The sequence below is a fragment of the Adiantum capillus-veneris genome, chromosome 4 (genome assembly GCF_014529385.1).
Source record: "Adiantum capillus-veneris isolate H3 chromosome 4, ASM1452938v2, whole genome shotgun sequence".
Classification (NCBI taxonomy): Eukaryota; Viridiplantae; Streptophyta; class Polypodiopsida; order Polypodiales; family Pteridaceae; genus Adiantum; species Adiantum capillus-veneris.
The window spans coordinates 172080399-172096708 of NC_140934.1; positions in this window are offsets into that span (position 1 = coordinate 172080399).

A 16310-nucleotide genomic window follows, 5' to 3' on the forward strand; every position below is an offset into this window, starting at 1 on the left:
CATAGACACACCAAGAAAAACTAGAATATTTTTACTTCCTTTTTCCTTTAATATTAGTAAAATTATCTAGTTATCTTTCAAGCAATCACATATACTTCTCCATGCATATCCCTATGCTCGTCCAAGGACTCGGACATCTTGTCTCCTCCGCCACGTGTGGAGGTGGCACCTTTACACAGATTCCAACTCTTATTTTTCTTTATCTTGTGTGGGAAAGGATTTAAAGATAATCTACTCTAGGTTTCTTTTAAATCAATAATCCCGAGAAGAAGAGCAAAGGTCCGGCTGATGAGGACAATTGCGGAATAGCCCATTTAGGTTTCTAGCCTTTCCAAGGTTCCTTTTTACCGAATAGTTTGAAGAGTTCCTTAATTAAATCACATCCTCATCCCTTATCATGATCCCTAAATGGATCCTTTCTCCTTCCTCCTTTTTTTCATTGGCATCAGGCCTACCCAGACTATGCCAATTTCCAGACGCATCCCCGGGTCCCATCCACCCGGTCAAGACACGCTCCCATTCAATCCCATTTCTAGGGCAATGAATAAACCCGAGCTCACAACATAGACCAACAGTTATCAGTCCTAGCCAAAAAGGACCATCCCCCGTTGTATCCCATAGGTAAATACCTACACTGGCCTTTTTACAAACACGAAAGAAAGTTCACACATAAATCTCTAAATTATGCTAGGGCTATCCACGTCAATCTTCTCGGTAAAGTTTTTAATCCTAGTTAAAATTTAGATCAAGCTCCTTGAGTTATAATCCCTTAATTGTTATTTCCTTTAAATTTTTCTACTCAAACAAGACCTTAGAAAGCAACGAATCTCTTTGAAATTTAAGATTTTATATCGACAAAAGTTTTGAGTTAACCCCGACTTTGATGAATCCCATTTTGATCCCTTTTCATCATTTGCCATCCATGGGACGTCTCCATGGAAGCGATGGGAATTTTATGTTCAAGCAACGCGGTCATGATATCCATGAAGGTATCCCCTTACTCCCCCCTTCGAATTTGCAAAGCAAACTTGAAAGTAGACAAACTTGAAATAAACAATGCATATGCTTTCTATAATTATAAAGGAAAAATGTGGGAACGACCTGATAATGCACATTTGCAAGGGTATGCAATAGTTTGCATGCTCCTTTCAAATGCTTGAAATGTATTCTTGGTTCGACATGATTGAATAGTGTTTTCTAGTATCATAGTATTACCTTGGGAAGGTGCATTTATCAAACGGTTCGGTGGGTGGGCAGATTTCGAAGGGTTAATTTGTTGGCCAAAAATTTGAACCCAATTCTATGTTGTCGTAGAAGTAAAGTCAAGAGCGGGGAAAGGGATTCCGATCTACGGAGCAGGAGAAAAACTTGGGATCAAGGGATTCGCGTAGACTATAAATACACTCACCTTAGGGGAACGCATTGACGGTTGTGCTCAATCATAACCGAGAAAAAAGCATCAATGACCTTGAACCAAGGGTAAATTAGAGAACTCCCACCAGTTGACCTTGGAAGGTTGAGTTCCAAGTTAGTCTGATGACTTCGATTGGTGAGTTTGATCGGTAAGCAAAGGTTCTTTGGGGCTAAGGGATCCATTAGAGAGAAAGTGAATGTTATCACCCCCTTGAGTTGGCATCGAAGAGTAGGAGGAGTCATGTCTTGGTGTCGGTCTCAAGCGGAAGGGATGTCGGAGATCACAGTGTATCCATTCGGAGATGGTACAGTTGGTGGTCCCCGGGCATGGCCCTCACAAGTAGTATCAGAGTGCGGTTTCTTTCCTTTGATAGATAAAGATCTTAATTGACTCTTGTAGAAAAGAGTGAGATAATGAAAAATAACTTCTCAAATTACATGAAATATTTTAGATGATGTGGACCTCTCAAGAAGAGGAAGTACTTGAAATTGTCCAAAAGCAAATGGAAGAAGCAACTATGGAACAAAAGGAGGCGATGTTGGAACATTTTGGTCACCTCCTCTTGCCTGCCAAAGGGACAACGGGAGCTCAACAAATGTGGGCGACCCATTGCAACATAACTGAAGTAACTCTTTGGGGCCATGAACACCTTCTAAATCATCTTCACCTGGCCATGATGAGGGAGAAATTGGGACTAGGTCCCAATCGCTATTGTATTATTAGTTCTCATGCCATAGAATATGAAAGCAAGCTTCTTCTATTAATAACCAATCTCCCTCATGATAAGATGTTTATCTACCCACGACAAAGAACAGCACTTAGTGGACCATTTACACATAGCCCTTGGAAACAAGTGGTGAGGCTATAGGTGCTCGCAAGTCATTTTCTTCTCGAGTCCACAGACTTGTATTTTTTGTGACTGGTAACCTAAGGGCTTTAAAGTCCATACTGACAAAGCAAGAGATGGAAGAACTTGATGTCTAGAAATTACTAAAGAAGTTCAAGCCTATATCAGTAGGAATCTCCCGAGATTTAAAAGCTTTTGGCATAATAGAAAAAAATACAAAAAAAATTAAAAAAAATTAAGAAAACAAAGATTTAGAATCCTAAAGATTGGCCGATTTGAAGAAATCCTAGGGATGGATTGGCTGAGCCAAAATAAATCCAACATCCATTGCAGTGAAGGAAGCATCTTTTTTTCAAACTCAAAGGGTAAACAGGTCTTAGTGCAAGGCAGAACAGGGAAAGCTCCCCTAAAAGTGGTCAAAGCCAGTCGTTTGGTTAAGGGGTTAAATAAAGGATTGCCAATTTATGTATAAGACTCAATAAGCCAGAGACCAAATCAGAAGAATTAGAACCTCAATGGCTAAATGAATATCAAGATATTTTTCCAGACAAGTTGACAAATCCACCGCCTAGGGAAGTAGTGCACGAGATTGAGCTCATTCCTGGTGCCCAACCAATAGCAAGGACTCCCTACAAGATGTCACCTTCCGAATTCATAGAGCTGAAGAATTACTTGACTCAGCTTTTGGAACACGGTTTCATCAAACCCAGTGTCTCTCCCTGGGGTGCTCTGGTACTCTTCCAAAGGAAGAAAGATGGAACGTTCAAACTTTGCATAGATTTTTGAGGCCTAAATCAATGCACTGTCAAAAAGTATCCCTTGCCTTGCATAGATGAGATGCTTGATCGACTCGATGGTTCCAAATTTTCCACCAAGATTGATCTCACGTCAGGCTATTACCAAGTTGGGATAAAAAAGGGAGGATATTCCAAAAACAGCTTTCAACACAAGGTTTGGCCAGTATGAGTTCACCGTCATGTCTTTTGGCCTGACTAATGCCCCTGCCACATTTAACCATCTCATGACTGACCTCTTCATGACAAAGTTAGATGATTTTGTTCTAATCTTCTTTGATGACATCCTTATATATTCAAAGACTAGAGAAGATCACGAACGGCATGTACGCCATGTCTTGGAGATTCTCAAAAAAGCCCAACTCTACGCCAAGCGGAGCAAATGCTCTTTCTTTGTAGAGAAGGCTGCCTATTTGGGATACATAGTTTCAAAGGATGGTCTTTCTCTCGACCCAGCTAAGGTGGAAGTTGTAGTTTAGTGGCCCATTCCCAAGACTGTTTCAGAAGTACGGGGATTCCTTGGCCTCACAGAATGGTGTAGAGTATTTATCAAAAACTATGCACTCATCACAGATCCTGTCACTGAACTCACTAAGAAAGAGGAACCCTTTATCTGGTCCGACAAGAGCGATAGAGACTTCAACAAATTAAAAGAGATCTTGGCCAGTGAACCTCTTCTCAAACTTCCAAATTTTCAAAAAACCTTTGAGGTGATAGTGCTTGCATACAAGGTATAGGTGGAATCCTCCAGCAAGAAGGCCATCCCATAGCCTATGAATCACAACAACTCACGATTCATGAGAAGAATTATCCCACCCATGACCTTGAACTACTAGCTGTGGTTCATGCCCTCAAAAAGTGGAGACACTATCTTCTAGGTCAAATGTTTGAGCTTGTTACTGACCACAAAAGTCTCAAGTGGATTTTCACCCAGCCAAGTCTCAATATGCGACAAAGGCGATGGGTTGAATTCCTACAAGATTTCACTTTTGAGATCAAATTTAGACCAAGCAAGGAAAATCAAGATGCAGATGCAGATGCAATGAGTTACACTAGTCCACTCAACTCTACCCGAGGAAGTTCAAAACGCCCTCCAAATTGATGACCAATTTGGTCTGTTGATCCAAGAAATCCAAGCTCAAGTTCAGAGAAGATATTTGGAAGACTACTCTATTCAAGATGAACTCTTATTCTTCAGAAATATATTGTGCATACCTACATGCTTAAGGATGCAAATACTAAAGGAAGCTCATGAAACTCCCCTTGCAGCTCACCCAGGTTATCACAAAATGTTTGCTTCTCTTAAACAAAATTTATACCGGCCTAAGATGAAAAAGGATACCTTAGAGTATGTTAAGAAGTGTTTGGTGTGCCAAAAGGTAAAGGCTAAAAGAGAAATTCACTCAAATTGGGAAAATACAGGAAGTTAGCATACAGATATTGTGGACCCTTTGAGATTTTGATGAGGATAGGGGACCAATCTTACGAACTCGCTTTACCCCCTCACTTGCATGTGCACAATGTTTTTCATGTTATCTTGCTAAAAGGATGTGTTGTGGATCCCCTTCACATCCTAAATGATGAAGATACTATTCTTATCACATAGGAAGAATTCCAGATGGAGCCAGAGCAAATTTTAGACATGAAGGAGCGGAAGCTACAACACCGAACAATTCAAGAGGTTTTGGTCCAGTGGAAAGGCTATCCCATTGAAGATGCCTCTTGGGAAGATTGGGAACGCCTTACTTATATATCAATTTTCTCATCTTTTTTATCAAGATTCTCCTTTTTTTTTTTTTACTCAAACTAAACCGTGCTAGCCCATGTAACAACAAATCCAAGTTTTATCTTACTAAACTTTTGTAACCTGACCTTTTGCTAAATAATAACAAGATTAGAGTTGTCCTTTATATCTTGTGACTTAGGTGTGTGTATGGAATTACAAAATCAATAAATAGATTTAGCTAAGTTTGAAATTTTCTCAAGGACTTCTATCAGAAACAAGATATATGAACTCAAAAGCAATTTCATTATATCCATCAAGAAAAATAAGAGAAAGAAGGATTTAAGACAGGCACCAAGATCTTAGAACATGATGAACATGTTAAGGGATACAACAAAGATACATTTTCTAGAGGTCAATAAGCCCATCCATTACATGTTCGCAGAAGCAGTTATCACAAGCAGGGCACATATTAGGCCTCTCATTAATAGGAAGGATTTGTTGTGCAATTGTTGCACTGATCTCTCTAGTATGAGTGTGAAGTTAAAGGGCCCTCTTAAGTGGTAAACCAAAGTGAGGGTAAAGATATATCTTTTGATGAGGAAGGAATTGAGCAAGCAAAAAGACTCGTTCTGAAAAACCTCGATGCATTGACCTCATCACGCAGTAATATCAAGGACCCAAACCCATAGCTTCACTAACCATAGCCAAACGTACATTATTACGAAAGTGATCCTAACCCCAAAGGGTCGCCCTTGTTATACTTTGAAATGTCCTCCATTTGGTTTGAGCTACTAAAGTTTCCAAGTGAGTAAATAGCAAGCACCCATATCGCTCCACAAAATCTCTCCTCACCGATTCACTTGTTTGCTGCAGATGAGGAATGGCCACAGATAAAACTAGCTCTTGGCATCGATCCTCCATAAAGTAAGATAATGAGCAAAGAGACAAACTTAAGAAATTTTGACAAGAGATGGGAAGAAAATTGAAAGACAAAGGGAATAATACTGTAAGAAATGAAAATATATTGCACTATATGTAGGCGAGCTAGCCAATGAAGGCTAAATTAGCATTACCCAAAAAGTTGAAAGTGTAACTTTTAAGGATGAAGATTACCACCTTCCTTATTTGTTTCGAGATGAGGACAACTCTTTCTTTTTTAAAAGGAGTTTGTAAGGTCCTCCTCTTAGCCTTACTCTTGATGACATATCTAAGACGTCAACTTTTTGAATACGATCAAGTAAATTTGGTCTATAGTCAAGTACCCTAGCTACCCACAAGACACTTTTGGTTCTCACCATGGAAACGTGGATATAATCAATGCATGGGATATTAGTTTTATCTCAAGAAAAAATAAATTTGCATAAGAAAAAACAAAGAAAGAATAAGGGTAAGGTGAAAAAGTAACTTGTTGGAAAAGTAGCTTGTTGCATAAGCCACTTGTTAGGAAAGTAGCTTCTTGCATAAGCCACTTGTAGGAAAAGTAGCTTCTTGCATAAGTAGCTTGTTGGAGAAGCTTTGAAAAGGAAGAAAGGATATCAAGATATGCAAAAATAACTTACCACGATAAGTTAAGGGCCTTATCAAATTAAGCTTAAAAAGAGACCTTCCCTACTCAATAAGGCTTCACTTCTCTACACATTTTAAGCTTGATAGTGAGCTATGAAAGCCAAATCTAATCTTCCTTCACACACACACCTACACACCTCTCTCTCCTCAAGAAAATCCATAACCATAATCCAAATTACTATTACACTCTTCACCTTCTCTCTCTTAACCTACAAGCTTTCGATAGCTTGAATTTTCTTAACCTCTCTCTATTCCCATAGCCAAATCGGTGGTTTTCAAGCAAAGTGAAGCAAAAAAGAACCGGTTACGTCAATACACTTCGTCGTTGCTCTTCCAAAGCAAGGAGAAGACCCTACCATATACACACTACGGAAAGTTTATCTTGTTATTTCCCATTCTTGAAAGAGATTTACTTCATGTTTACTTAAGTTCACGCTTAAGCTCTTCAAATTTTCATAAGCAATCCTTTTTTCTTAGGAGGAAAACATAACTTCTTGGTTGGTTGTATATTTGCAAGGTTTCGTTTAGTAATGCAAATTAGGTTAATACTTAATTTTCTCAAGGAGAAGTTAACCAAAGGAAGTTAATTGAAAAAGAGGATTTTTTATAAAGTAATCCCCTCTTTTTCCTCTTACCAAATGGAAAGTTCCAAAACCATAAGCCTCTTCTAGCAACATAACTAATCCTCTCCATGGTAGTAAAGGTATGCATAAATCCCTTATTAAGGAAGATTTTTTTAATCAATCATACACTATTACATGCATATTTTATGATACACTAGCATGTCCACTCTTAGGAACTTTGCAATTTTTACACTACCATGCATAGAAGGGTTTCACTCTTGCATAATCACTCAAAGGAAGTTTCTGGTTAATTGTCTCAAGATTACAAGTTGGTGCATTTCAAGATTTTGTGTGTACCATGCATAGACACACCAAGAAAAACTCATTATAGAAAGCATATGCATTGTTCATTTCAAGTTTGTTTTGCAAATTCAAAGAGGGGAGTAAGGGGATAGCTTCACGGATGTTATGACCGTGTTGCTTGAACATAAAATTCCCATCGCTTCCATGGAGATGCTCCATGGATGGAAAATGATGAAAAGGGACCAAAATGGGATCCATCAAAGTCGGGGTTAATTCGAAACTTTTGTGGAGACGAAATCTTAAAATTTCAAAGAGATTTGTTGATTTATAAGGTCTTGTTTGAGTAGAAAAATTAAAAAGAAATAGCAATTAAGGAATTTAACTCAAGGAGCTTAATTTAAATTTAAACCAAGATTAAAAACTTTACCAAGAAGATTGATGTGGATAGCCCTAGCATAATATAGAGATTTATGTGTGAACTTGTCTTCGTGTTTGTCAAAAGGCTAGGTAGGTGTTTACCTGTGGGATACAACGGGGGATGGTCCTTTTCGGCTAGGACTAATAACGGTTGGTCTATGTTGTGAGCTTGGGTTCATTCATTGTCCTAGAAATGGGATTGAATGGGAGTGTGTCTCGGTCGGGCGTATGGGACCCCCGGATGCGTCTGGAAATCGGCCTAGTTCGGGTAGGCCAAATGCCGACGAGAAAAAGGAGGAAGGAAAAAGGATCCATGGGGGGATCATGATAAGGGAGGAGGATGTGATTTAATTAAGGAACTCTTCAAATTATTTGGTAAAAAGGAATCTTGGAAAGGTTAGGAACCTCAATGGGCTATTCCGCAATTGTCCTCATCAGCCGGGCCTTTTCTCTTCTTCTCGGGATTATTGATTTAAAAGAAACCTAAATTAGATTATCTTTAAATCCTTTTCCACACAAGATAAAGAAAAATAAGAATTGAAATCTGTGTAAAGGTACCGCCTCCACACGTGGAGGAGGAGACAAGATACCCGAGTCCTAGGACGAGGATAGGGATATGCCTGGATAAGTATATGTGATTGCTTGAAAGATAACTAGATAAGATTACTAATACTAAAGGAAAAAGGAAGTAAAATTATTCTATAAAGGAAAAAGGTGGGGACGACCTGATAAATACACATTTGCAAGGGTATGCAACAATTTGCATGTTGATTTCAAATACTTGAAATGTATTCTTGGTTCGACATGATTGGAATAATGTTTTCTAATATCATAGTATTACCTTGGGAAGGTGCATTTATCAAACGGTTTGGTGGGTGGCCGGATTCCGGAGGGTTAATTTGTTGGCCAGAAAGTTGAACCCAAATATGTTGTCCTAGAAGTAAAGTCAAGAGCGAGGGAAAGAGATTTCGATCTACAGAGGAGGAGAAAAATTTGGGATCAAGGGATTCGCATAGACTATAAATACACTCACCTTAGGAGAACGCTTTGACAGTTGTGCTCGGTCATAACCGAGAAAAAGCATCAATGACCTTGAACCAAGGGTAAATTAGAGAACTCCCACCAGTTGACCCTGGAAGGTTGAGTTCCAAGATAGTCTGATGACTTTGATTGGTGAGCTTGATCGATAAGCAAAGGTTCTTTGGGGCTAAGGGATCCATATGAGAGAAAGTGAATGTTATCACCCCCTTGAGTTGGCATCGAAGAGCAGGAGGAGTCCTCTCCATGACACAATGGATAGTAGGTTGGACAAGTGATGGATCTCTGCCACAAACCATCCATGGTAGTAAGCATAGTAGCTACACTCCATTCACACACTGATCTTCAAACAATAGAGATAGCTTCTTTAAATAGAGCTAGCTTGCACAAGTGGTGGACCTTCAAACAAATTTTATGATAAAACCTTCATAACACAATGGTTAGTAGGTTGGACAAGTGGTGTACCTCTGCCCCAAACCATCCATGGTAGTAAACAAAGTAGCTATACTCCATTCACACATTGACCTTGAAACAATAGAGATAACTTCTTTCAATGGAGCTAGCTTGAACAGGTGCTTTACCTTCAAACCATCTTGGGCTAAAACCTCCATAAAACAATGGATAGTAGGGTGGAAGGGTGGTGGACCTTTACCCCAAACCATCCATGGTAGTAAATAAAGTAGCTACACTCCATTCACACATTGACTTTAAAACAATAGAAATAGCTTTGTTCAATAGATCTAGCTTGGACAAGTGGTGGACCTTCAAACCAACCTGGGCTAAAACCTCCAGAACACAATGGATAGTAGGTTGAAAAGATGGTGAAGCTCTACCCCAAACCATCCATGGTAGTAAGCCTAGTAGCTACACTCCATTCACACATTGACCTTAAACAATAGAGGTAGGAATTTTCGATAGAGCTAGCTTCGACAGGTGGTGGATCTTCAAACCACCTAGGGCTAAAACCTCCATAACACAATGGATAACAGGTTGTTTACGTGGTGGACCTCTACCCCAAACCATCCATGGTACTAAACATAGTAGCTACACTCCATTCACACTTTGACCTTCAAACAATAGAGATAGGAATATTCAATAGATCTAGCTTGGACAAGTGATGGACCTTCAAACCACCATGGGCTAAAACCTCCATAACACAATGGTTAGTAGGTTGGACAAGTGGTAGATATCTACCCCAAACTATCCACATGATCAGATTAGAGACATGACTATTCAATAGAGCTAGCTTGGATAGGTGGTGGACCTTCAAACAACCTTGGGCTAAAACCTCCATAACACAATAGATATTAGGTTGGGCAAGTGGTGTACCTCTGCCCTAAACCATCCGTGGTAGTAAAAAAAGTAGCTACACTCCATTCACACATTGACCTTGAAACAATAGAGATAGCTTCTTTCAAAGAAGCTAGCTTGGACATGTGGTGGACCTTCAAACAATCTTGGGCTAAAACCTCGATAACACAATGGATAGTAGGTTGGCCAAGTGGTGGAACTTTGCACCTAACCATCCATGGTAGTAAACAAAGTAGTTACACTCCATTCACACACAAATTTGAAACAAAAGAGATCGATTTGTTCAATAGATCTAGCTTGGATAGGTGGTGGACCTTCAAACCAACCTGGGCTAAAACCTCCAGAACACAATGGGAAGTAGGTTGGACAAGTGGTCGACCTCTGTCCCAAACCATCCATGGTAGTAAACATAGTAGGTACACTCCATTCACAAATTGACCTTCAAACAATAGAGATGGCTTTTTTCAATAGAGATAGCTTGGACAGGTGGTGGACCTTCAAACCACCTTGGACGTAAACCTCCATAACACAATGGATAGTAGGTTGGACAAGTGGTGGATCTCTACCCCAAACCATCCATGGTAGTAAACATAGTAGCTACACTCCATTCACACATTCACCTTCAAACAATAGAGATAGCTTCTTTCAATAGATCTATCTTGGATAAGTGGTGGACCTTCAAACCGCCTTGGACTTAAACCTCCATAACACAATGGATAGTAGGTTGGAGAAGAGTTGGACCTCTAGCCAAAACCATCCACGCTATCACAGTAAGATAGAACTATTCAATAGAGCAAGCTTGGACTGGTGGTGGACCCTCAAACCACATAGGGCTAAAATCTGCATAACACAATGGCTAGTAGGTTGGACAAGTGATGGTCCTCTGCCTAAACCATCCATGGTAGTAAAAAAGATAGTTACACTCCATTCACACGTTGACCTTCAAACAATAGAGATAGCTTTTTTCAATAGAGCTAGCTTGGACATGTGGTGGACCTTCAAACCACCTTGAGTTAGAACCTCAATAACACAATGGATAGTAGGTTGTACAAGTGTTAGACCTCTACTCCAAACCATCCATGCTATTATAGAGATAGGACTATTCAATAGAGATAGCTTGGACAGGTGGTGGACCTTCAAACCACCTTGGGCTAAAACCTCCATAACACAATGGTTAGTAGGTTGGACAAGTCTTGGACCTCTGTCCCAAACCCTTCATGGCAGTAAACATAGTAGCTAGACTCCATTCACACTTTAACCCTCAAACAATAGTGATAGATTCTTTCAATAGAGCTAGCTTGGCCAGATGGTGGACCTTCAAACCACCTAGGGCAAAAACCTCCATAACACATTGGATAGTAGGTTGGACAAGCGGTGGACCTCTTCCCCAAACCATCCATGCTAATAGACATAGTAGCTATACTCCATTCATACATTGACCTTGAAACAACATAGATAGCTTGTTTCAATAGAAATATCTTGGACAGATGGTGGACCTTCAAACCACCTTGGGCTAAAAGCTCCATAACACAATGGATAGTAGGTTGGACAAGGGGTGGATCTATGCCCCAAACCATCCATGGTAGTAAGCATAGTAGCTACACTCAATTCACACGTTGACCTTGAAACAATAGAGATAGCTTGTTTCAATAGAGCTAGCTTGGACAAATGGTGGATCTTCAAGCCACCTTGGGATAAAGCCTCCATAACACAATGGATAGTAGGTTGGACAAGTGGTGGATCTTTGCCCCAAACCATTCATGATAATAGACATAGTAGCTACACTCCATTCACACATTGACCTTGAAACAATAGAGATAGCTTGTTTCAGTAGAGCTAGTTTGGACAAGTGGTGGACCTTGGAAGTAGATTGGACAAGTGGTGGACTATATTATTTAGTAACAACAACGGAATTTGTTTTTTTTTCAGGAAGATGTGGCACCAAAAAGAAATGTTACAAGGGTGGCTGTCTCAATTGACTATACTTGGGATCAAAGGAATTGGTATCTGGATATACATGGTGTGGTGGGTGCACAATTTCATAGGGTGCATCTATTTATTGCAAAGAAAGAGAATGACAGTCTATTTGAAGATGTTGGCCAAGTAGTGGAAGCCTCTCTCTCTACAGTTGATGGTCATCCATAGGTGGAATGCATTGATATTGTAGTCCCAATGAATCAAAAATTCCAATTATCTCCAGGAGCATATAATTTTCACGCATGTCTCAAAATAAAGATGAGACAATGTTTTCTCAGGAATGGAAGATTGAAGAGTCAACTCAAGGTGTCACAGCAGATCAACTTCAAAGCTCCATCATATACACACTACAGGGAAAGAAGGTGAAAGCTTCACGACCACCTATAAACAAGAAAGTCAAAGTGCAAAAAGTAGCACCTAAGGACACTAGTTCTATTTTGGATGTAGACAATGCATCTCTAGCATCCTCAACACAAGCTTCAACGTCCAAGATGAGAATTGTGGATCCAGAAGCTCTAGAGGCAGAGGCCATGAAAGGACAAGAAAGAGGTACGAGTGGTATGAATAAGTATATAAGCTATTTCCCTTTCCAATATAAGGAGTTTGATTTCCCTATTCAAATTTGTTTGTTGCCTCCTGATCACTATAATGTACGTACTATTGATGGAAAACATGCTGAAAGCATGCTATTTGGATTTTTTGGGAGTATAACTAAGCCTGCAACGTGTGCATATTTAATGCCTGTTTAAAATGCAAAGGCAAAGCAGGGTACACCTTTGGCAGCAGAAGAGGTACAAGAGGGCAAACTACAAGATTATCATTATTGGATTCTTGATCGCCAACATTCAATTTATGCCGCAAAAGTTTTGCTTCACAATGAACAAAAAAACAATAAGATATTTCAAAGATTGATTGACATGTATAAATTTCGAAAGGCTCGTATTGTTGTAAATGCTCCTCCAATGGTTGCAACTGCTATATCTTCCATTGCAAATGATGAGGCTAGAGCATTGTATGTCAAGCAACCTTACAATCAAATATTGTGGAATATGCGAAGTCAATGGATCTATTGAGGACGACCATCAAGGGCAGCAACTGGAGTTGCAGAGGGACATACATCTTGTGCTGGATGGGATGTAAGTGTCTTTCTTCTTCTTTCTTATTGTCTTTAATTGAACACTTGAGTTCAATCTTTTCATTGGTGTTATATTTCTTTTTAAACTTTTCTTTGATAGGCAAGAATGAGTGCAGGAGCAAGTTGGACTGCTAAACAGGCACACATGGTTACATATTCTGATCGAGTTTATAATTGTTGGGTAGAAATTATTAGAAGGCTTGAGGAGGAGAACAAGAGACCCCCAACAACAGTATTCAGATTTCTTTGCGGTCTTGAGGAATCAGAGGTAAAGATCATTCAAGAAGAAATTAAAGATGAGAAGATTTTATTGTCAAAGAGTGCAAAAGATGGTGATGTAATTGATATGTATGATCAAATCAAGCAACTCAAACAAGACAAACTCATTCAAGATGCACTTCTTGAAGGTTTCAATGCTTTGAATGAGTCATCACCGTGTAAAGATTGGGAGGAAATAGTCAGCATGTATAAAATCAATGATGCATTTTATAAAACCATTCTAATGCTATGTGAGCAATGGCTCAAAAATAGCTTGAAGTGTGGAACAAAGAAAATGGATTTTCTGAATGAAGCTATAAAATACATGCAATGGGAAATTCACCTTCACAAGGAGAAAATTGAGTCTCTTGATTTGGGTCCATCTGTGTGGTGGACCTACAGATGGAAGGAAATCTCTACGTGAAGCGCCACTTCAACAACCAAATTCCTATTGGCTTATGCATTTTAGACTTGACAAAACACTATGGGGACAACTTGCAGTGGAGTGAGGAGATATATAGCAATGCTTTGGATGGGATGTTGGCTATTTCTGGAGGCTCAATTGATCTTGGATTTGTGTTTCTTGCATTTATAGATTTCTCTAAACTCACAAAATTGCAATGTGCATTCCAGAGTATGGGAGATAATGTGAGCTACCATTGTTGTGGTGCCTTGCATCACTTTCCATTAGCACCTTGCAAAGGAGAAATTCAATTCCTTGTTGTTATTGCCTTCATGGGACAAGGTAATGCATTTGAAGACCTAAGAAGGAGATCAAAACAACATCCCATGCCAATTGGTTGTTCTTTGCTTCAAGTAGAAAATGAAGGCATGTCAAATTTGCAATATTTGGAAGCCAAAAAAAAAGATTTTTTGTCAAGCACTACATTCATACATATTGTTTTGAAGATCTCAAGCTTGTAGATCTCTTTAGTGATGGCTCTCTGGTTGCACAAGAAGGATTACAATAGAAAAGACGTCATCTGCTTAGTTGAGAGCGTGCAAGAGCAAGGAACCTTAGCAACCAGACTTCTTGAATTTGCTAAGGCCCATGCTGATATAAAAAAGTGGGCAGGCCTTCAACATCAACAACCTACTTTGCAATTAGCTGACGACCATCAGAGAAGAGATTTCTCCACAAGAAGAAGAAGAAGGAAAAGAAGATCAACCTCCTTTGTCAATGGAGGCCTACTTGGAAATGGAAGGATGTTTGTTTTGAACTTCTTCTATATGTTAACATCTATTCTTGTTGATTTGATACTCTTAATGTTAGGTTTTGTTTTATGTAGTATTTTTTGAGTCCATCTTTTTCATCTTCAAGAATTAAAGGTTTAAATGTAGAGAATAATCTTATAATTTTTGAGTGATGAACCCTTAGATTTTTTTTAAAACACTAACCTAGACTTAAGAGCTTGAATTGATGAGTTTAAGACCTCGTACTATGCCCTTTATTTTATACTTTCAAAGCTAGCATGGGTAGGTGAACCATACATAGATTCCAATCTCAAGAAGTGCGTCAGACCTTCAAACAATCCCATATAGCTTGGACAAGTGGTGGACCTTCCATGGAGGCTAATTCAAACAAGTGTGGTGGTGAACCTTCTGTGGAGTCTAATTGTGGTAGACTTAAAACAATAGCCATTTCCTTGCACTGGCTTGGAAAAGTGGTAGACCTTGTTTCTATTAAGGTCTCTATTGAGAGAAGAATTGAATATAGAAGAAGAGAGAGTATAACTAAGCATAGATTTGTAAATATATAAAAAAGGGAAACGTGTTGGATTACAAAAATACCTCTCATTGTACGACTGTCCAAAACGTAGCTATATATTTCATCCCAAATTAACACCTTTGGATAAATGCTTATCTTTAGATATTGAATCAAGAGGTTATGGCTATGCATCTATTGAGACTATTGGTCGACTTGAATGAGGAGACACATAGTTTGTTGACTAGGATTTTATTTGACGTTTTCAAGTATTTATATGGATAGAAGTCTCGATTACATGTGTTAATATGACTTTTAATGGATCAATTCTCAATCAAGTAAATCATGGTTGTTTTTAACTTTATGTGGCCTTTAGTATTCACTTAAGTACTAGTTTTTATTAAAGTATAGGGTGTACAAGTTTGTCACAAAAGATTGTAGTCTATAATAGTGTTGCCTTATGTACCAATAGTTGCAAGGATTATAATATTAATTTTACCTTGAATAAACTCCTAAGTTCAACTTCCACATGTTTAACATTGGTGATTTAAATTCTAGTGATTTTTGAGAAACCAATGTTATTTGTGTTTTTTAGATTTGCAAATTGGGATAGATAAAGCCCCTGTGGTTGAGTCCGCAATTGTTGAACCCCTTGATTCTATTATTTCTGACATGCCCAACGTGGATGATACATCTATACCAAAGTCTAGTGATGTGCACCTTGAGCAAGCTTGCAACAGAATTAAAAAATGCCTACTCCAACAATACAACCTACTTTAAAAGAGACTAAAACGTCTACTCAAGAGCCATTTCCATTTGTTGCTACTTCATCTAGTGTAGATGTTGAGAATTCCATACTCACAATTATTTTGGACTTAAATGGTCTGCTATTGAAACGTTCCCCTCAGCCGTCCTCACACCACCAGTCAGTGCAACTAGATCCAAAAAGATATATTATACTTAGGCCAGGTTGCATCCAATTCTTGAAGACTATATTACAGAGGTTTAATGTTGCAATTTGGTCGATGGCTACTAGGAACAATGTGCTTCAAATTCTTAAATCACTAGAGAGCTTAGCAAAAGCTACATTGCCTATCTTTGCAATCTAGAATCAAGAAGGTTGCTACACTTGTCAAAGCAATAAATTATTTAGACCTAACGATCCAACCGTCGAGGCAATGTTCAAGCCTCTAGCTAAAATTGCCATGGGGTATGAATGTGACCCACAAAGAATAGTGCTTATTGATGACTCTCCT